Source organism: Nycticebus coucang, chromosome 2 (genome assembly GCF_027406575.1).
Source record: "Nycticebus coucang isolate mNycCou1 chromosome 2, mNycCou1.pri, whole genome shotgun sequence".
Taxonomy (NCBI): Eukaryota; Metazoa; Chordata; class Mammalia; order Primates; family Lorisidae; genus Nycticebus; species Nycticebus coucang.
The window spans coordinates 152,027,601-152,049,656 of NC_069781.1; the positions used below are offsets into that span (position 1 = coordinate 152,027,601).

The window sequence follows — 22,056 nt, forward strand, 5'->3', positions numbered from 1 at the left end:
TAAGAAGAATAAAACTTTTAAGAACAAAGTAGACAAGATTTTTTTTTTTTTTTAAGTTTAAGTTTCTGATGTTCACAGTGCTACCCAGTTGTTTTCCTGGAAGTCTGGGATATTGATGCTCTTGTGACTTTTATACCTTTCTGTGAAATATTGATACCTACCCCAGAATTCCTGTGGATGAAATAAAGTTTATTTTCATTAATAAAACCACTATCCCAATTTAGTTTCTTAATTTTGCATGCTACTTTTCACCTTTCTTTTTCTCTGATTTCGAATTCTCCAGTTCTGCTTAAGCAACTAAAACTTTGAACAGAAAAAAGGGCATACCTATCTTGTGTAGTATTACTCACTGCCTAAACTCTGAACCTAACTGTACAGGTAGTTTTTTTAAATTTATTTATTAGAGGAAAAAAATTATTTATTAGAGATGAGGTCCTGCTCTGTTGCCCAGGCCAGAGGGCAGTGGCCAAATCATAGCTTCCAGTAACTTCCAAGTTCCTGGGCTCAGGTGATCCTCCTGCTGCAGCCTCCTGAGTAGCTGGGATTAGGGGCGTACACCATCACGCCCAGCTAATTTTTAAGTATTTTATAGAGGTGACATCTCACTGTTGCCCAGGCTGTTCTGGAACTCCTGTCCTCCAACGTCCTTCCTCCTGGGCTTCCCAAAGTGCTGGGATTACAGGAATGAGCCACCACGCCCAAGCTTGTACAAGTGGTTTTAAAAGAACCACTAGGTCTACAAACATTTTATTTTATAGAAGGTTAGCTTAAGAGAGGATTCACCTTACTGAGGGAGGACTTTTTGTTTGGGGCAATAAATAAGGATGATCTTAATGTTTCTTCTTTTCACTTGGATTTAGAGAACTTGAATTTTTGCTAAGAGCAGGTAGCACAGAACCTGCTGATATGATAATTGATAAGTATTTGTTAAATGAAAAACATCTATTGCTTAAAACAAGTTAAACCTTTATTTCCAAAGACAGTGTTTCTTCTATTGCTTTAACAATTCACATTAAATACGCAGTTGTAATGTACTACAAAGTATTGGTAGGTCTCAGTCCTTGGGGAGTTCCCTATAAACTACAGACCACATAATATAGACATGAAATGCACTGGAGAAAAAAATAAGTAGTTGCCTCCCAGATTTGGTTAAGGGATTAAGACTAACTGTTTAGGGGAACTGGATACAGTGTCATAGTTTAAGAAAAGAAAAAAGGTTAAAACGAATCATGTGATTGACCATGAGCAGACACCATCCTAAGGGTATAGGAAATAGCATTAGAAAACATCATGCTGGGGCTGGGTGCAGTGGCTCACACCTGTAATCGTAGCACTCTGGGAGGCGGAGGCAGGTAGATTGCTGAGCTCACAGGTTGGAGACCAGCCTGAGCCAGAGCAAGACCTTGTCTCTAAAAATAGCCAGGTGTTGTGGCAGGCGCCCTGTAGCCCCAGCTACAGGGCGCCTGCCACAGCCTTGGGAGGCTGAGACAAGAGAATCTCTTGGGCCCAAGAGTTTGAGGTTGTGAACTATGATGCCATGGCACTATACCAAGGGTTACAAAGTTTGAAACTCAAAAAAAAAAAAAAAAATCAGTCATGCTGGTGTAACCAGTAAAACTCTCTTCTTGACTTGGACAGTCTGTTGTTGAACAGAATCAAGACATTGTCAGTTATGTAGTCAAGTTTATTGACATCTGTGAGCCCTAGTTTTCTCTTGTATAAAATTCTGTTACCTTCAATTTTATAGTTTTAGGATTCTAAGTATCCCATGAGATTTGTCCTCTAAAATACAAAAACAATATTTGGGTTTTAAGCGTAACAAGGCAGTTTTGAAACAAACAGTGGTATAGTTGGCCTTACTCAAATCATTTTTAAAAGAGGCACCCTCAAGTGTGCAGGTATGAATGAATACAGGTAAGAAAGCACTGTCATTAGTGGAAAAGCCTATGACAAGCTAAGATTAATGAAACATGGTTGTCACTCTGAACTTGAAAGTATCTTCAGAAACTTTGAACTCCAAACTGCTAACTTAAAACCAAATGACTTCTACAAGGCATTGTGCTAGACCTAAGGTTTTACCTATGGAAACAAGGTGCAACTGAAGGAGAGGCTTAATGTACGAATTTAAGAGTCAGAAATTTAAAAAGCATTACAGATTTTAAAGTAAAATCTGTTGAATCTACTATCAATAAGAATTTTGGTATTTGTGAAAATTTTAGATTTTCTAAAGGGTTAGATATGTTTATCATTGATGTAAATGCAGTAGCACAAAAAGCCAGCTCCTGTAAATAAAAGAAGAAAAATGAAATCTTAGAGAGGTCAGAGTCTATAAAGAAAAAAACTATCATCTACTGGGGGAATTTCATCAAGTAATCACAGTACAGTGAATAAAGAGTATAGGTAGGAATATGGACACTTGAGGCAGTTAGTAAAAACTAATGAAAACATGTCATAATGTGTGGAAAACTTTAGAAGCCAAAAATTGGAATCATAAGAGAGTTATGGACACTGATAGAATGATTTTATTTCAACTTTTTAAATGGGCTCGGCGCCTGTGGCTCAAGCAGCTAAGGCGCCAGCCACGTACAGCTGAACTGGCAGGTTTGAATCCAGCCTGGGCCCGCCAAACAACAATAATGGCTGCAACCAAAAAATAGCTGGGCATTGTGGCAGGGACCTGTAGTCCCAGCTACTTGGGAGGCAGAGGCAGGAGAATCACTTGAGTCCAGGAGTTGGAGGTTGCTGTGAGCTGTGATGCCATGGCACTCTACCTAGAGGGAGAGCTTGAAGCTCTGCCTCAAAAAAAAAAAAAGTTTTAAATGTTTTGTAGTTACTATAGTCTTAACATGAGATACAGATATTTTTTTCTTATTATTTCTATTTTTTATTTTGAGGCAAGGTCTCACCATGTCATCCAGGCTGGTATTGAACTCCTGGATTCAAGGGATCCTCCTGCTTGACAAAGTAGCTTGAGTTACAGGTGCATGCCACAACCCTGGGATATAGATTTTTTTTTTTTAGTCAAAGTCTCACCCTGTCACCCTCAGTAGAGTGCTGTGCCATCACAGCTCACAGCAACCTCAAACTTTTGGGCTTAGGCGATTCTCTTGCCTCAGCCTTCCGAGTAGCTGGGACTAAAGGCGCTCGCCACAATACCTGGCTATTTTTTTGTTGCAGTTTGGCTGTTATTTACTTTACTTTGTATAATCTATTGTATTACCTTCATATTTTTAGGAGCAGTTTTTGTTCTCCCTTTCAGAAATGGTTGGAAAGCTGATCAAGTGATAATGGGAGATCCAGGGAAGGGGAAACCACTTTGAGCCCTAATTCTCTGGATTCAAGGTCATTCACTTTCATTCATTCATTAAACAGATACATTAAGTGTTCCCTTAATTTATTAATTACATATGTAATATATTAAGTACATAATAAGTGAGTCCTGCCTTCATGGAACAGCCTTAGTGGAGACAGATAACATGTAAATAAGTATAAAATTACAACTTAAGATTAATTCAGTGAAAGGAAAGAATAGTGGTAAGAGAAAAATGGGTAGAATTTTAGGTAATTAGAGAAAGCTCTTAGGTATTGATATTTAAGTGGAAACAAACAATGAGAAGCAAGACAGCAGGTAAAGAGGGAAAAGTTTCCTGAAAGAGAAAAATATTTGAAGGCCATGAGGCAAGAAAACTTAGTATGTTGGAAGAAATGAAAGTTCAGCGTGGCCAGGAACATTAAAAGGAGGAGCCATGTAAGATTAGACAAGAAAGGTAGGCAGAGAGCAGATTGTAGGGCATGTTAAAGACTGGGGGTTTTACTAAGGACATTGCAGTCATTGGAGATTTTAAGCATATGAGTAATATAATTTAAAAAATGCCACTTTGAGAATGGAGAAAGGTGAGAGTGAAGGCAAAGTTATCATAATACTAGGATTATCCAGGTAAGACGTGATGGCCAGAAATAGAGATGAAGTAAAAGGAAATGTATCTCTATTCTACAGAGAGAAGATGGCGAGTTGAGGGAAGGGGAGCAGTTGACAGCTTCATGATGGATTGGCTGTTAGAAGAAAGATGTCAAGAAGTGGTTTCTTGGTTCCTGGCTTGAGAAACTAGGTAGATGCTGGTATGTGATTTACTGAGATGATGAAGATGACGGAAAGGATAGATTTGGCAAGATACCAAGTTTTGAACACCATTCCTAGACAAGTGCTTCCTAAGGTGAGGGCCTGCCTTTATCTGAATGGTAGGTACCTCTGTTAGGATAGGGTCAGCTGCAATTGGCATCATCCTCGACCACATAGTGTGTTACATGAGAGGAGGAAACAAGCTTTGTATTAGAAAATCTGGTAGCTGAAATGATTTTTTTTAACAATGTACTTCAAATTTTGTTTTTTTTAACTTTTTTTTTTTTTTGAGACAAAGTCTTACTTTGTCGCCCTTGGTGGAGTGCTATGGCCTCATAGCTCACAGCAATCTCAAACTCCTAGGGTCAAGCAGTTCTCTTGCCTCAGCCTCCAGAGTAGCTGGGATTATAGGCGCCCACCACAACACCTGGCTACTTTTTAGAGACAGGGTCTCGCTCTGCCTCAGGTGGGTCTTGAACCTGTGAGCTCAGACATTCCACCTGCCTCGGCCTCCCAAGTGATACGATTATAGGTGTGAACCACTGCGCCTGGTGTTTTTTAAACTTCTTTATTAATCTTTTTACTTCTAATTTTTTATTTTAATAAATTAATTTTATTTATTTATTTATTTTTGAGAAAGAATCTTACTCTGTCACCCTGGGCAGACAGGCTAGCTCACAACAAATTCAAAGTGCTGGGCTCAAGCGATCCTCCTGCTTCAGCCTCCTGAGTAGCTGGGACTACAGGTGCCTACCACAGCGCCAGCTTGTTTTTCTATTTTTTTTTTCATTCTTACAAACATTTATTTTTCTTCAAATTTACTGTGTTTTTCTGTAATGATATGAAAAGTCTTCACGTCCCTTTTCCCAAGTATTGGGGTTCAAAAAGCCATGTCTTAACCCCATAGACTAATCTTCATCTCTTTAATGTTTTGTATGCTGATTTAGTTTCATGCATAAGTATTTATATTTGTTTTCCTTAGGGATTTATACATAGATATATATTCCTACGTACACACACACACAAGCTTTTTATCCTCATCTTCTTGACAATACAACCTTAAGTATGTTTTACATAGCTGTTCATTGGTCAAGGTCATTTGCAAGAGCAAGTCAGTTTCTAAAGAAATTTTGTTTGGTGGGTAAAGGAACTATTGAGGGATTCTCATTAGTTTTTTTCCCTGTATTCTGATCCACTGGACCTAAAATTTATTTATTTTTATTTTTTTGAGACAGAGTCTCACTGTGTTGCCCTTGGTAGAATGCTGTGGCATCGTAGCTCACAGGAACCTCAAACTCCTGGGCTTAAGCGATTCTCTTGCCTCAGCCTCCCAGTAGCTGCTAAAATTTCCTTTTAAAGAGCTTATGGAAGGAGCTGCAAAAGCCCCCTTTCTGGTCTTGCCTGGGATTTTGATTGCTGAAAGATGTTTGTTCACTTTCTCTTTCTTTGGACAGAATCTGGTGGCATCTTCTAAATACATCTCTTCCAAACAGGTCAGTTTTTCACTTTGGGACCTCTGTTGGGGGAAGAAGTTCCCTGGTGTTTGCTGGGCCGTGTGGCTGCGTAGCACTTGTTTTTCTATTTTTAGTGGAGATGGAGTCTAGTTCTTTCTCAGGCTGATCTTAAACTCCTGAGCTCAGGCAATCCACCTACCTTGGCCTGGCAGTTAATTTATTTTTTGAGATAAGGTCTCCCTCTGTCTCCCAGGCTGGAGTGCAGTGGTATAATCATAACTCACTAGAACTAGAACTAGAACTCCCAGCCTAGAAATCCCAGGCAGCCTAGAACTCCCAGGCTCAAGTGATCCTCTTGCCTCGTTAAATTTTTGCCTTTTAAATTTTTTCTTGGAGATAGGGTCTCACCATTGCCCAGGCTGGTCTTGAACTCCTGGCCTCAAGCAGTCATCCTGCCTCAAGCCTCCCAAAGTGCTGAGATTACAGGTGCTGGGCTGCACTTCATTTTTGAAAGCTTACTTGTGAATATTTCATAATACAGAATTATGAAAGCTTGAGAGAAACTGAAATATAGTATTATATGGGCATATGTAGTAGTTGGGTGATGATACAGAATACAAAATTTTGTAGGCAGTATTTTATTAAATTTGTAAGATTTATTTATATTTTTCAGTCAGAGTCTCACTATTTTGCCCTCTGTAGAGTGCTGTAGTATCACAGCTCACAGCAACCTCCAACTCTGGGGCTTAAGCAGTTCTCTTGCTTCAGCCTCCCAAGTAGCTGGGACTATAGGCACCTGCTACAATGCCTGGCTATTTTTTAGCTGTAGCTGTCATTGTTGTATACCTGGCCCAGGCTGGGTTCAAACCCACCAGCCTTGATGTAAATTTATAAGTTTTAATGAGGCTTCTCTTAATGGTGCCTATGACTAAAAACTATACCTGAGGTCATTACTAGCTATTGCTTACCAAATAGCTGTCAGATACTGATGTTTCTGTTACAGTTTAGCATTATTAAGTGAAGTTAACTAAACCAATAATTAATTTGGGTTTTTTTCTTTTAACTATATCTTAAAACTTTTTTTTTTTTTTTTTTAGACAGAGTCTCAAGCTGTTGCCCTGGGTGGAGTGTCGTGGTGTAAAAGCTTACAACAACCTCCAACTCTTGGGCTCAAGCAATCCTCTTGCCTCAGTTTTTCTATTTTTAGTAGATATGGGGTCTCACTTTTGCTCAGGCTGGTCTAGAATTTGTGAGCTCAAGCTATCCACCCGCCTTGGCCTCCCAGAGTGCTAGGATTACAGGCATGAGCCATCACCATGCCTGACCTAAAACATTTTTTTTTGGATTTTGGCCAGGGCTAGGTTTGAACCCGCCACCTCTGGCATATGGGACCGGCGCCCTACTCCTTGAGCCACAGGCGCCGCCCCATTTTTTACATTTTTTATTTTATTTCATTTATTTATTTTTTTTGAGACAGAGTCTCACTTTGTTGCCCTCAGTAGAGTTCCATGGCGTCATAACTCACAGCAACCTCAAACTCCTGGGCTCAAGTGATTCTCTTGCCTCAGCCTCCAGAGTAGCTGGGACTATAGATGCCCACCACAACGCCCAGCTATTTTTAGAGACAGGGGTCTTGCTCTTGCTCAGGCTGGTTTCGAACACATGAGCTCATGCAGTTCACCTGCCTCGGCCTCCCAGACTGCTAAGATTACAGGCGTTAGCCACTGTACCTGGCCTCTTACTTTTGGTTTTAGAAGTCAGGATAATGGTTTCTATCTGGGAAGGTAGAAAGAAAATAATAATTAGAAAACAGTTTCTATCTGGGAAGCTTTTGGGGTGCTAGTAATGATGATGGTCTATTTTTTGACTTAAATGATAGCTTCAGAGATGTGTTTACTTTAATGATAGACTTACAGATGCGATTTACATACTTTTTGGCCTGTTATACCTTTAAAAAAGTTTTTAAAAATCCTAGAGGTTTGGGAGGTCAAAGCAAGAGAATCAGTTGAGACTAGGAGTTTGAGACCAACCTGAGCAAAAATGAGACCTCCATCTCTACGAAAAATAGAAAACTTAGCTGAGCATGGTGGCATGTGCCTATAGTCCCAGCTACTGGGGAAGATGATGCAAGAGGATCATTTAAGCCCAGGACTTGGAGGTTGCAGTGAGTTACGATGATGCCCCACTGCAATCCAGCCCGGGAGACAGAGTGAGATCCTGTTTCAGAAAAAAAAAAAAAAGTTTTTAAAAAGTCACTGAAACAAAATGAAGCACAAGTCAATATTTATCAATCAATATTACAGTTATATGTTACTGAAAAAAAAAGAAAAGAAACCTGGGCGGTGCCTGTGGCTCAAGGAGTAGGGCGCTGGTCCCATATGCCGGAGGTGGTGGGTTCAAACCTAGCCCCAGCCAAAAAAAAAAAAAAAGAAACATATTTTAAGTGATCTCTGAAAGGACTTCACTAAATACTGATTTCAACACACATTCACTAAACTAGAATAAATGCTTTCTTAACTTTGACTATGCAATGAATTTGCTAAATTATGGAACCTCCCTAATACTAAAACTTCAGGCAACTCAGATTCTCTGTACCTCAGCTGCTCTGATTGTAAAACAGACTAAATAAGTCCACCAAATCTATAATTTTAAATTCCTAGATTTTTTTTTAGGTACAGGTGTTCCTAAATGACAGAAACAAAACTTTAATGAATATTTAATTGTCTTTTAAGATAAAATATAATTGGGAAAAAATAATTTTTTGATTTACTTGACCTATTATATACAGCATGTAATTTTAGGATAAAACTAACTTTATGCAAAATATATGAAACCTAACCATCATCCTATATTTTCTCTCTCAAGTAACAAGATATATTAGCAGTTATCTTTCAGAATCATAGTCATTGATTTCCAATAGAATAAAATTTAATGCTTAAGCCCAAGAGTTTGAGGTTGCTGTGAGTTGTGATACCACAGCACTCTACTGAGGATGACATAGTGAGACTCTGTCTCAAAAACAAAATTAATATATTTTATACTACTGCTTCTTAGTTAAGTGAAGCAATCTGAAATGACCATTGGAAAGATAATTTTTTCTTGTTTTAATCCATGGCCCTTTATAGCAGTAACAATGTTTAAAATTACTGATTTAATTAGCTGGGCGTTCTGGCAAGTGCCTGTAGTCCCAGCTACTTGGGACACCGAGGCAAAGGGAATTGCCTAAGCCCAGGAGTTGGAGGTTACTGTGAGCTGTGATGCCACGGCCCTCTACCAAGGGTGATAAAGTGAGACTCTGTCTCTAAAAAAAAAAAAAGAAAAAAAATTACTGATTTAAAAAAATGTTTAGGCCAGGCACGGCGGCTCACGCCTATAACCCTGGCACTCTGGGAGGCCGAGGCAGGTGGATTGCCTGAGCTCACAGGTTCATGACCAGTCTGTGCCACAGCAAGACTCCATCTCTAAAAAGAAAAAAGAAGCAAAAACATGGATAGAAATGGAGAACATTATGTTAAGTGAAATAAGCTAAGCACAGAAAGATAAATTTTGCATATTGTCACTATATATGCAACCTAAATATTAAAACAATTGATGTCATGGAAACAGAGAGTAGAATGATGGGTACCAGAGGCTGGGCAGGGTAATGGGGAAGAGTGATAAAGTGGGGATGGTTAATGGGTACAAAAATATAGTTAGATAGTTAGAATGATAGTATGCCCAAGTGACTACAATCAATAAGTTAGACTATACTAGTTTAAAGTAACAAAAAGAGTGGAATCTGAATGTTTCTAACATGCAGAAATGATAAATCCCTGAGGTGATGTATACCCTAATTTGGCCCAATGGGGACATTCTTAAAGTTATAAAAATGGCATTTTGTGGCTTAAAAGAATACTTTTCAATCTCAGCTTTTGAAATAACTATAAATGATTGAAGGATTTAGTTTTATTTTGTATTATGGCATTATTGAATTTCTGAAAGTATTTATAGATGCTAGAGATACAAATATGAATAGAAACCCATCTCTCCATGTATATTGTGTTTTTTTTGCAGTTTTTGGCCAGGTCTGAGTTTGAACCTGCCACCTCCAGTATAGGGGGCTGGTGCCCTACCCCTTTGAGCCACAGGTGCTGCCCAGCCACGTGTATTGTTTAACAGGAAAAATAAACAACTAAATCAAGAATGATAATACAGATTGTAAATAAAGTATGGATTTCAAAAAAGTGCATAAGAGCTCTAAGTGTGTGTGTGTGTGTGTGTGTATGAAGGCTTCCTAGAAATGGTACCTGAGTTTAATCTCAAAGATTTTACTTTATCAAATGGAGGAAGGCTTTGGTAGGGGTAATGTTGTTGGCCTAAAGAACTTATACACATGAATAGGTGTGAGTAGGTTTGGTGAATTACGGCAACATCTCAATGTGATTGAAACCTAGATTACTTTTGAGGGAAGTACATAGGGATATAGGGCCATTGATAACTCTAGAAAGGTAATAAAATAACAAGTACTATATGTGTTGGGAGGGCAACGGTAAGTTTAGGTATCATTTTATGATAACATTGATTGGTATAAATATTTTTAAATAAGTGGCTTGCCAGCTAGGGCGCCAGCCACATACGCCGGAGCTGGTGGGTTCAAACCCAGCCTGGGCCTGCCAAACAGCAATGACAACTACAACAACAACAACAATAATAGCCAGGCATTGTGGCAGGCGCCTGTAGTTCCAGTTTTTTGGCAGGCCGAGGCAAGAGAATGGCTTAAGGCCAAGAGTTTGAGGTTGTTGTGAGCTATGATGCCACAGCACTCTACCAAAGGTGACATTGTGAGACTCTGTCTCAAAAAAAAATAAGAAAAGAAGTAAAATACAATCAGATATAACAGACTTGGATCTTGGTAATATTCGTATTTCAGCAAGTCAACAACGAAGCTTGATCTGTTTTCTTAGTTCTATAGGTCAGTGAGAAGAAAATGTGTAATTATCAAGCGCTTGTTGTGTTTTAGGATTTTAGATATATTCTTTCTGAACTTTGCACCCCTTTTAAATCCTGCGATGTAGATGGTCTGATGAAGAAATAGACTGAGCGTTTTTAAGAATTACTCAAGTGGTTGGGTGCAGTGGCTCATACCTCTAATTCTAACTCTGGGAGGCTGAGGTGGGTGGATTGCTGGAGCTTAGGAGTTTGAGACCAACCCGAGCTAGAGCAAGACCCCCATCTCTACAGAAAATAGAAAAACTATCCAGGCATAGTGGCGGACATCTGTAGTCCCAGCTACTTGGGAGACTGAGGCAGGAGGATCACTTGAACCTAAGAGTTTGAGGTTGCTGTGTGCTATGATGTCATGGCACTCTACCAAGGATGATAGAGTGAGACTCTCTCTAAAAAGAAAGAAAAGGGCGTAGGACGCAGGAGTCGAGGCGCTGGGAGCCATCGTGGTGAGGACCATGTTGCTTCCGAACATCCTGCTCACAGGTACACCTGGGGTTGGAAAAACCACACTAGGCAAAGAACTTGCATCAAGATCAGGACTGAAATACATTAATGTGGGTGATTTAGCTAAAGAAGGGCAGTTGTATGATGGCTATGATGAAGAATATGAATGTCCCATGTTAAGATGAAGATAGAGTGGTTGATGAGTTAGATAACCAAATGACAGAAGGTGGAGTTATTGTTGATTACCATGGTTGTGATTTCTTCCCTGAACGCTGGTTTCATGTAGTTTTTGTCCTGCGAACAAATACCAGTGAATTGTACAAAGGCTTAAAACAAGGGGTTATAATGAGAAGAAATTAAAAGACAATATTGAGTGTGAGATTTTTCAAATTCTTTATGAAGAAGCCACAGCATCCTACAAGGAAGAAATCGTGCATCAGCTGCCCAGCAACAACCCAGCAGAGCTAGAAAGTAATATAGATTACATCTTAAAATGGATTGAGCAGTGGGTCAAAGTTCGTAATTCTTGACTTATAAGAGTAGCCACTTTAGAATCACTCTGAGTATTGATATCTTTTGCCAACATCATAGAAATTGTCCAATGTCAGTATGGCTATTAAAATTGTGTTGCAGGACTAGCAGGTGGATAGTTTAAAAAAAAAATAAAAAGAAAGAAAAGAAAAAAAAAAGGCTAGCGCAGTGGCTCACACCTGTAATCCTAGCACTTGGGGAGACTGAGGTATGTGAATTTCCTGAATTCAGGAGTTCAAGACCAGCCTGAGTAAGAGCAAGTCCTGGTCTCTAAAATAATAGCTGAGCGTTGTGGTGGACATCTGGAATCCCAGCTACCTGAGAGGCTAAGGCAAGAGGATCACTTGTGCCAAAGACTTTGAGATTGCTGTGAGCTATGATGCCACTGCACTCTACCAAGGGCTACAAAGTGAGAGTCTGTCTCAAGCAGTGCCTGTGGCTCAAGGAGTAGGGTGGCGGGTTTAAATCCAGCCCCAGCCAAAAAAGAGTCTGTCTCAAAAACAAAAAGGTCCCAGAGATTGGTTGCATAACAATGTGAATATGCTTAACATTATTGAACTTTGAACTTAAACATGTGTAGTCAATTTTATGTTGGGTGTATTTTACCACAGTTAACAAAAAATGAGTGGCCCATAAATTCAATGCCTAGGTAATCATTGTTGCCATTATTTTTAAAATGTTACAAAGATATTAAAAGAGAAAAAAACATTTCTGCCTTACATAATATTCCCTCTCCCTTAGTAAAAAGGGTTTTGTGTGTGCATTTCATTTATAAATACTTATTGACTTGATACTGTGTTACTAGATACTAGGAATGTATCACTCAAGACCTCCTGAAACTCACATTTTATGGGAAATGTAGGCTTTAAATAAGGTTAAGTGTGTAAGATAAAGGGTGTTAGCTATTGATAAGGCAGAAAATAAATCAGGGAAAGGGAATATGAAGCATTGGGGAAATGATGATATTTTAGTTACTTTGAAGAAAAACACTGAACGAAGTGAGGGAACAGTGCCTCCCTAGCAAAGGGAACAGCAAGTGCAAAGGCCTTAAGGGAGGTACTTGTTTGGCAGCATACTGGTACAACCATCACCACTGTTTCCAGGTTTTTTTTTTTTAGAGACAGAGTCTCATTTTGTCGCCCTCGGTAGAGTACTGTGGCATCACAGCTCACAGCAACCTCCAACTCTTGGGCTTAGATGATTCTCTTACCTCAGCCTCCCAAGTAGCTGGGACTACAGGCGCCCACCACAACACCCAGCTATTTTTTGTTGCAGTTTGTCCAGGGCCGGGTTTGAACCTGCCACCCTAGGTATATGGGGCCGGCGCCCTACCCACTGAGCCACAGGCACCGCCTTTTTTTTTTTTGTAGAGACAGAGTCTCCCTTTATGGCCCTCGGTAGAGTGCCATGGCATCACACAGCTCACAGCAACCTCCAACTCCTGGGCTTAAGTGATTCTCTTGCCTCAGCCTCCCAAGTAGCTGGGACTACAGGCGCCCGCCACAACGCCCAGCTATTTTTTTTGGTTGCAGTTCAGCAGGGGCTGGGTATGAACCCGCCACCCTCGGTATATGGGGCCTGCGCCTTACCGACTGAGCCATAGGAGCCGCCCGACGCCTTTTTTTTTTTTTTTATCATCCCAAACAGATACTCTGGACCTAATAAGAAGTAATGTCGCAGCCCCTAGTGGTCCCTATGGCCCTGTACTCAATCACCGCAGGAAGGAACCAGACAAGACGTGGATTAGAAGTACAAGCTTGTAGGAGGCAAGCTAACCTTGCTTGCAGGATAGCCCCGAGCAACCTCCGCAGTAGCCTTTCATTGACACAGCACAAGACAGATGAGGGGAGTGTTAGACAATGACTGCGTGCCTAAGGATTGCCATGGGCTCGGGCTCTTTCTCCACAAGGAGCACCTGCGGACGAGTGGCCCAAGGGTCCATTCCCCAGCTGCAGGTCATCTTGCTCAGAGGTCGTCTGGCTCTTGGCGTCCTCCACAAAGTAACTCTCTCTTCTCCCCTTCTTCCAGTCCCTGGTAAAGGCTAATCTTAGAGGTGCGTCCAACGGATGCCTATGGGGCAACATGTGGATCATGTGAGGACTTTTTTGCCTTTCTGTGGTGGCAGATATCACAAAAATTGTGTACATTTCTTTATTCTCGTTTGCTTTCATTAGTTATTTGCGTATTTGATGTGTGCCCAAGACAACTTTTCTTCTTCCAATGCGGCATAGAGAAGCCAAAAGGTTGGACATTCCTGACTCTGTCTATGAATTTGCCTATTCTAGATATTTTATGTAAGTAGAATCATACAGTGTTTTGCTTTGTGTCTGCCTGCTAATTTCACTTAATATTCTTGAAGTTCATCTGAGTTTCAGAACCTCATTCCTTTTTATGGCTGAATAATATTCTATTGTGAGTGTCTACCACACTGTGTTGATCTGTTGATGGACACTCGGATTGTTTCCAACTTTTGGCTATTATAGTATGAATAATTTTTTTTTTTTTTTTTGAGACGGAGTCTCACTATGTCGCCCTAGGTAGAGTGCTGTGGCGTCACAGCTCACAGCAACCTCAAACTCCTGGGCTTAAATGATTATCTTGCCTCAGCCTCCCGAGTAGCTGGGACTACAGGTGCCCACCACTATACCCAGCTATTTTTGGTTTGCAGTTGTCATTGTTGTTCAGCAGGCCCAGTCCAGGCTCAAACCTGCCAGCCCATGTGGCTAGCACCCTACTCACTGAGCTATGGGCACCGAGCTTGAATAATATTTGTATGAATGTCCATGTACAAGTATTTCTTTGAGTCCCGTTTTCAATTCTTTTGGGTATACAGTATATACCTATGAGTGGAATTGCTGGACCATATGGTAACTCTGTCTTTAACTTTTTTCCCCAATAATATATTATCTGGCTGTATCTATGTTTAACTTTTTGAGAAATCACTACACTGTTTTCCACAGTGGCTCTGCCATTTTATATCAGTGTATGAGGGTTTCAATTTCCCCACATCATCTCTGACACCTTATTTTACATCATTCCTAATAGGTGAAGTGGTATCTTGTTGTGACTTGATTTGCAGTTCCCTTGTGATTCATATTTTGTATCTTTTTATGTCTGTCTTGTCCAATCTCCTATCTTTTTTGGAGAAATATCTATTAAAGTCCTTTGTCCATATTTATTTATTTATTTATTTAGAGACTGAGCCTCAAGCTGTCGCCCTGGGTAGAGTGCCACAGCATCACAGCTCACAGCAACCTCCAACTCCTGGGCTTAAGTGATTCTCTTGCCTTGGCCTCCCAAATAGCTGCGACTACAGGCGCCTGCCACAACGCCCGGCTTAGGCTCCAGCTCTGGTATATGTGGCTGGCGCCTTTGTCCACTTTTAAATTGGGTCATTTGTCTTTCTAGTACTGAGTTGTAGGAGTTCTTCATAAATTTTGGATATTAACCCTTATCAAATATGTGATTTACAAATTATTTCCTGTTCTGGGTGTGGTCTTCTCATTATTGTGTTAGTGTCTTCTGATACACATTTTTAAAATTTTAATGAAATCCAATTTATCTGTTTTTTGATCTGTCACCTGTGATTTTGGTGTTGTGTTTATGAAACCACTGCTAAAGCCGAAGTCATGAAGATTTGCCTATTTTCATTCACCTAAGAGTATTAGCTTTTAAATTTAGATATTTGATCCATTTGAGTTAATTTTGGTATATGGAGCAAACTAGGGGTCCAACTTCATTATTTTGTAGGTGGCTATTCAGTTTTCCCAGTACCAATTATGGAAAAAAATATTCTTTCCTGATCAAATGGTTTTGGTACCTGTTATGCTTTGAATTTGTCCCCACCAAAATTTATGTTAAAATTTGATTCTCGGGTGGCGCCTGTGGCTCAGTGAGTAGGGCGCCGGCCCCATATACCGAGGGTGGCGGGTTCAAACCCAGCCCCGGCCAAACTGCAACAAAAAAATAGCCAGGCGTTGTGGCGGGCGCCTGTAGTCCCAGCTGCTTGGGAGGCTGAGGCAAGAGAATCGCGTAAGCCCAAAAGTTAGACATTGCTGTGAGCCGAGTGACGCCACAGCACTCTACCCGAGGACGGTACAGTGAGACTCTGTCTCTACAAAAAAAAAAAAAAAAATTGATTCTCAGGCGGGGTATGATGGCTTATGCCTGTAATCCTAGCACTTAGGGAGGCCAAGGTGGGTGGATTGCCTGAGCTTACTGGTTCAAGACCAGCCTGAGCAAAAGCAAGACCCCGTCTCTAAAAATAGCCTGCATTGTGGAGGATGTCTGTAGTCTCAGCTACTCAGGAGGCTGAGGCAAGAGAATCGCTTGAGCCCAAGTTTGAGGTTGCTGTGAGCTACTCTTCTTAGGGTGACAAAATGAGACTGTCTGAAAAAAAAAATTGATCCTTAATGTGGCAGGTGTTAAGAGGTGTTTGGTTCATAAAGGAGGGTCCCTCATGAATGCTTAGGTGGTGTTCTTATAGTGAGTGAGTTCTCGCTCTTCCAAGACTGGATTACTTCTCGGAGTAAAGTTGCCATAGCTCAGTGGTTACATGCCAGCTACGTGCACTGAGACTGGCGGGTTCAAGCCCAGCCCAGGCCAGCTAAACAACAATGACAACTGCAACAAAAAAATAGCTGGACGTTGTGGCAGGTGCTTGTGGTCCCAGCTACTTGGGAGGCTGAGGCAAAAGAATTGCTTAAGCCCAAGATTTTGAGGTTGCTGTAAGCTGCGAAGCCATGGCACTTTAGCGAGGGTAACATAGTGAGACTGCCCCCCCCCAATAAAAAAACCAGAACACCTTAGGGTTTTCTCTTTTCACACGTGTCTGCTTCTGTCTGCCATGTTATGATGTGACACTAGTATGTTTCCCAGAAGCCACGGTTATTTCCTTGAACTTCCCAATCTACAGAACCGTGAGCTAACTAAAAAACCTATTTTCTTTACAAATTACCAAGTCTCAGCTATTATAACAACACAAAACGGACAAAGACAGCCCCCCTCGTCAAAGATCAACTAACCATAGATGTAAGGATTTATTTCTGGACTTTCAAAAAGTTGTGAGGATTTATTTCTGGACTTTCAAAAAGTTGTTGTTGCAGTTGTCGTTGTTTAGCAGGCCTCGGGCTGGCTTCGAACCCACTTGCCTCCATGTGTGTGGCTGGTGCCCTAACCGCTGAGCTATAGGCACTGAGCCAGCTTTGTTGTAAATTTTAAAATCAGGACGCTTAAGTCCTCCAATTTTCTTTTCTTTCTTTTTTTTTTTTTTTGTTGGGGATCCAATTTTATTTTCTTACAAAATTGTTTTGGCTATTCTGGGTCCCTTGAAATTCCATGTGAATTTTAGAATGGATTTTTCCCTTTACCCAGATAAGATTGTTTTGGGGTTTGATAAGGATTGCACTGAATTTATATGTTGCTTTGGATAGTATTTCAACAATATTGTCTCAATCTGTGTATGCAGGGTCTCTTTCCACTTATTTAGGTCTTAAATTCCTTTCAGCAATGTTTTGTAGTCATCGATGAACAAGTTTTGTAGGTTTATCAATATATTTATTCTTATTTTATTATTTTTAATGCTATTATAAATGGAATTGTTTTCCTGATTTTCTTTTTGGAATGTTCATTGCTACTTACAGAAAAAGAACTGATTACAACTCTACTTCCTCGTTACTAGTTGTTGTTTTCTGGATTTCTCTTTGCCTACCTTAGTGAGTTGTGAAATGGGATGTCATTTATGCTTTTGATTCAGTTTCTCCTGATAGCTAATGATATTGTGCATTTTTTCATGTGTTTATTGGCCATTTTCCTATCTTTGGAGAAATGTCTATTTCGATCCTTTGTCTGTTTTTTAATTTGTGTTGTAATATTACTATTGAGTTGCGGGACTTGTTTATATTTGCTAATATAAACCAATCAGATTGGTTTGCAAACATTTTCTGTCTTTCTTCTCTCCCGTGGGTTGTCTTTTTACTTCCTTGATGATGTCCTTTGAGGCTCCAAAGTTTTTAATTTGGATGAAGTTGCCCATAAGCATTTTATATCAAAACGTTTTCAATGGGCGGCGCCTGTGGCTCAACGGGTAGGGCGCCGGTCCCATATGCCGGAGGTGGCGGGTTCAAGCCCAGCCCCGGCCAAAAAAAAAAAAAAACGTTTTCAATTTTGCTTTAATAAAAATTATAGGAACCTTTTAATCAACATAATAGGACTATTTTCTAGTACATACTATGCTGCATATAACATAGTGTAATCCTATAGTTAGAAGATAATATATTTCCTAAAACTATATTGTTGATACATATTTAGATTATGGTTAGCTATTATTTTCAAGTCTTCTTTTTCTCAACTTAATTTGTACTTTGTGAATGATTTTTTTATTCTGTAGTTCAGGTAACAACTTTAGTTACTTGACCTCAGTTACTGAGTTTTTATCATCTTGTACTTCACCTGTTTAGTACTGCATCTTATCCTATTATTTTATAGGATGAGTCCCCCCACCCCAGTTATTACAATTAGAATTATTTTGAAATATGTTTAAGTTCTAAATATTTTTGCATTTCATATATAGATGCTCCTTGATTTACAATGGATTACATCTGAAACCTATTGTAAGTTGAAAATATTGTAAGTCAAAAATGCATTTAATACACCTAAGTTACCAAAATATAGCTTAGCCTAGCCTACCATGAACATGCTAAGAATACTTGCATTAGCCTGCAGTGGTTAATGGGCAAAATCATCTAGCACAAAGCCCATTTTAGAATAAAGGGTTGAGAGGCAGGAGACTTGCTTGAGCCCAGGAGTTGGAGGTTGCTGTGAGCTGTGATGCCACAGCAGTGTACCCAGGGCGACAGCTTGAGGCTCTGTCTCAAAAAAAAAAAAGAATAAAGGGTTGAATATCTTATGTAATTTAATATTTGTTTGAAAGTGAAAAATAGAGTGGTTGTAACAGGTACTTGAAATTGTTTTCTACTGAATCTATATCACTTTTGTATCATTATAAAGTTGGAAAATCTTGAGCCTAACACTCATAAATTGAGGACCATCCATAATTTTCAGATTTGAGGAACACATTTTGGAATTCTTAGATCAGTTAGAGATACAGGATAAATTGGTCTGCAGGCCTATAAACCTTGTTGAAACCTAATAAATAACTTTGGGGTACTACACTGAAGCCAAGTATTCTTAAATTCCATGATTCATAAAATATCAAAATCAGAAGGGACATTAAAGGTGAACCAATCAGTCACTAGTATACTGCTAGACTCTTCTTTACAGTATCTCCTGAGGGCTTAACTACCTTGAGTGTTGCGGTCTTAGTGATAAGGAGCTCATTGTCTTTGTCTTTGGATAGCTCTATTTTAAATTTCTTTCTTATATTGAGGCAAAGCAGTTTTCCCTATAATTTTCTACTCAATTGATTTAACTTTTCCAGATGGAGGCCCACAGCATGAGTAATGGTATGACAAAATGAACAATAAGGACATGTTAGAAAGATAACAAGTAGATTGGTGTCAATAGATAGTAGAACATGTGGAGAAGGTGAAGTTGGTGGTGACTGAAGATAAGAAAATTCATGTAAGTCAGAATGCAACTGGAAGGATGGCACTGAACATGAAGATTTAGAAGCTGTCAGCATATAGATGATGGGGGATAAGATGAGGGAGAATATCTAGAATGAGAAAAGAAGAGAACCGAGGAGAGAGAAACTTTGAGAAACATGAGTTCAAATCACTTTATCATTGTGGTTACTGTCCCCTGAATGTTCGTGTACATTCTTCTTTAATGAGGTATTTGGATCTGGTTGAAACATCCAGATTTGATGTGACCAGCATACATTAATATAGCATTTTATCAAACTACTATTCTTTGGATGGACATGTAGGGTATAGTCATTCTTTTGCTGGAACAAATAATGCTTCAATAAATACCCTTCCATCCTTTCACTCATATATAAGCATATTTGTAGAATACATTATTAGAACAGAATTTGCTCAGGCTAAGAATTTGAGCATTTGAATTTTATGAATATTGGCAAATTTCTCTCTTTAGAGGTTTTGCCATTTTAGATTCTCATCAGGAGTATACAAGAGGGATTTTCTTTTTCTCACTATTTCACCAACATGAATTATTAAACTTTAGAATCTTTGTCAGTCTGATAGGTGAAAAATAATACATCAGGGTGGCACCTGTGACTCAGTGGGTAGGGCGCCGGCCACATGCACCAAGGCTGGTGGGTTTGAACCCAGCTAAACAATAATGACAGCTGTTAAACAATAACGACAGCTGCAACAACAACAACAAAAACATAGCCAGGCATTGTGGTGGGCACCTGTAGTCCCAGCTACTTGGGCAAAGAGAACCACATAAGCCCAAGAGTTTGAGGTTGCTGTGAGCTGTGACGCTACAGCCCTCTATCCAGGGTGACAGCTTGATACTCTGTCTCAAAAAAAAAATAAAAAAAAAATCACTATGGTTCTAATTTGTATTTCTCTTTTTAAAAATAAATGTATAAACCATATCCTTTGCCCCATTTTCTACTTGCCTATTGGCATTTTTCTCATTCATTTATAGGAAACTTTGATATTTTATAGGAAACTTTGATATCTTATGAAATAAGCACTTCATCAGTGAGTTACAAATATTTTACTGTTTGCTGTTTTTCTTTTGTAATCTGTTTTCAATAAATCTTTTTGTAGTTATTTCATTGATGTAATTTAACTTATGAATCTTTAATGACATCCCCAATTTGTGCCAGTGACAAAACCCAATGTGCCCTGTCTGTATTTTCTACTAGTGCTTCTTTGGTTTTTTGTTTGTGACATTTATACATCTTTAATCTGTCTGGAATTAATCTTGCTTTGAAAAACAAGGTATGAGTTCTAATTGTATTTCTTTTCAAACAGTCCTGCTTATTTTATAATTTCTTTTTCCCCCAATTTGAGCTACTAAATTACTTACTATTGTGTATCACTTATCTGCTTGCCTTCTCATGTACTATTACCAGTGTGCTTTGATATACATATGAAATTTGATAATGATTCATTATTTGATAAGGTTAGTTCTTCTTCACTGGTCTTCTTTTCAGTTCTTTTCCTGGCTTTGGATTTTATTTACTTTCCTGTATTAACTTTAGAAACTCCTTGTCTACCTCTGAAATACATTTAGAATTTTTTTTTTTTTAGTTTTTGACCAGGGCTGGGTTTGAACCTGCCATGTCCAGTATATGGGGCTGACGCCCTACTCCTTTGAGCCACAGGTGCTGCCCAGAATTATTTTATTTTATTTTATTTTAATTTTTAGAGACAGAGTCTCATTTTATTGCCCTCAGTAGAGTGCTGTTGTGTCGCAGCTCACAGCAACCTCCAACTCCTGGGCTTAGGCAATTCTTTTGCTTCAGCCTCCTGAGTAGCTGGGACTACAGGTGCCCACCACAATGCCCAGCTATATTTTTGTTGCAGTTTGGCTGGGGCCATGTTCGAACCCGCCACCCTGGTATATGGGGCTGGTGCCCTACTCACTGAGCCACAGGCACCACCCTACATTTAGAATTTTTATTGAGACTACATTAGCATATGGAGAACTTGCATACATATTTATAATATTAAGTTTTATGTTGAAGAGGATAGCATATAAAGAATTTGAGTTTGCTGGGCAGCGCCTGTGGCTGGGTGGGTAGGGCGCTGGTCCCATATACCGAGGGTGGTGGCTTCAAACCTGGCCCCCAGCCAAACTGCAACAAAAAATAGCCAGGCGTTGTGGCGGGTGCCTGTGGTCCCAGCTACTCAGGAGGCTGAGGCAAGAGAATCGCCTAAGCCCAGGAGTTGGAGGTTGCTGTGAGCTGTGACACCAGAGCACTCACAACACCACAGCACCTTACCGAGGGCAATAGGGTGAACTTCTGTCTTTTAAAAAAAAAAGAAAAAAAAAAAGAATTTGAATTTGCTAATAACATTTAAAAATCAGGAAATTTCCTATAGATGTCTAGATTTCCGTTCATCTTTAAAAATTAGAAGCAACAGACAGCGCCTGTGGCTCAAAGGGGTAGGGCACCGGCCCCATATGCAGGAGGTGGCAGGTTCAAACCCAGCCTGGGCCAAAAACTGCAAAAAAAAAAAAAAAAAGAAAGAAAGAAAAATTAGAAGCAATAATTATCTGAAGCTGACTTATGGCTGGCTGCACCTTTCTACTTTATTTATTTATTTTCATTTTTTGATACAGAGTCTCACTTTGTCACCCTCTGTAGACTGGCCATGGTGTCACAGCTCACAGCAACCTCAAACTCTTGGGCTCAAGTGATCCTCTTGCCTCGGCCTCCCAAAGTGCTAGAATTATAGGCATGAGCCACTCTGCCTGGCCCTTTGTACTTTATAGCTAATTCTCTTCTGGCCAGCTACACTCATTCATGTTACTCGTCTTTACAACCTTGATTCCATGTAGAGTTGATTATCTGTGCTGAAAAGAAGACCTGACAGTTACAGATTATTAGAATTGATCCATGGCTCTGTCCTCTTGAGA

At 39.7% G+C, this 22,056-nt stretch overlaps 1 protein-coding gene and 1 pseudogene across 7 annotated transcripts in view; both read left to right on the plus strand.

Annotated features, from left to right (window-relative positions):
- Window positions 1-22,056, plus strand: part of CHD9 (chromodomain helicase DNA binding protein 9) — a 267,949-nt gene that overhangs the window by 64,977 nt on the left and 180,916 nt on the right. For 3 of the 6 annotated variants that reach the window (XM_053601703.1, XM_053601751.1, XM_053601741.1), the window contains exons 1-2: window positions 3,235-3,342; window positions 3,998-4,119. The exons of 1 other annotated variant lie outside the window; for it this stretch is intronic. The gene's annotated coding sequence lies outside the window, so the exon portion shown is untranslated. Of the gene's footprint in view, window positions 1-3,234; window positions 3,343-3,939; window positions 4,120-22,056 lie in introns of those variants that run through there. 2 more of the 6 variants (XM_053601716.1, XM_053601708.1) reach the window with 2 other exon arrangements.
- On the plus strand, window positions 10,902-11,654 carry LOC128593625 (adenylate kinase isoenzyme 6-like; annotated as a pseudogene). The gene has a single exon (XR_008382389.1). The product of XR_008382389.1 is annotated as an adenylate kinase isoenzyme 6-like (transcript).